Here is a 907-nt window from a genome sequence, read left to right as displayed (position 1 = left end):
GGAAGCCCCAAGCTCCCCCACCACCACCACACCCCAGACACGGACCTCCCCCTCGACGGCCCGGGGCACCGAGCAGTCACGTCGGGACCGGCCGACACGCGCGCGCCCTCGCTCGAGCGGACAGGAGAGGGGTGGCAACGAGGGCCAAGGCCCAAGGCCCAAGGCCCCTCCCCCCCACCCACCCACCCACCCAGGAGCGGCACGGCTATGACGGCCGGCCCGCAGCGGCTAGCCGGGTCCCGACTCGCGCTCAGGTGAGCTCAGCAGAGCCGGGAGGGAGGGGCACGCGGCGGGGGGGTGGGGGGGTGGCAGAAGGCCACCCCTCGACCACACGCAACGACGCCGGCGGACAGGCGGGGGCAAGGAAGCGGCGGCGGGCACGGAGCGGGGCCGCAGCGGGCCCAGGAAAGCGAGACGCACCAGGACGCCGGTCCGGGGGTCGGCAGATGGGGACCAGACAGACGGGAGGTCAGACAGACGAGCGGGAGCGAGGAGGGCGAACGTGGGAGCGGCCGGCATCGAGAGAGATGCCACAAAGGGACGGTGGCGGAGGGGGCGGCCGCAGGCCTCCAACGAGGTGGGGGGGGCACGGGGACCATCCCCAAAAACCGGATGCGAGTCGGCTGCCAGGGCACCACACGGGGTCTCACCGCCAGAGGCCTCCAGCACAACGGCGGTCCCGCCGCAACACCCAGGACGCCGACTGGCCTCCCCCTCAGCCCCTGGGGGGCCCCCCCTCGCGGGGGCCCCACGACCGCCACCGACGACACCGATGAGCCACAGCCGGCCCCGTGGAAACAAGTCTCCCAAGGCACCTACCGACGACCACCCCCCACACCCCACACGCACCCGCCGTGCCCAACCCTCTTCCCCCACCCCCCCGCGCACAGGGGGACACCCGAGAAGC

Source organism: Sus scrofa, chromosome 8 (assembly GCF_054392235.1).
Source record: "Sus scrofa isolate SSC_HxYL_T2T_F1_AM1 chromosome 8, Sscrofa_HxYL_maternal_Yorkshire_Landrace_v2.0, whole genome shotgun sequence".
NCBI classification, from domain to species: Eukaryota; Metazoa; Chordata; class Mammalia; order Artiodactyla; family Suidae; genus Sus; species Sus scrofa.
The sequence above is the reverse complement of the archived record's forward strand: the minus strand, read 5'-3'. Positions refer to the sequence as shown.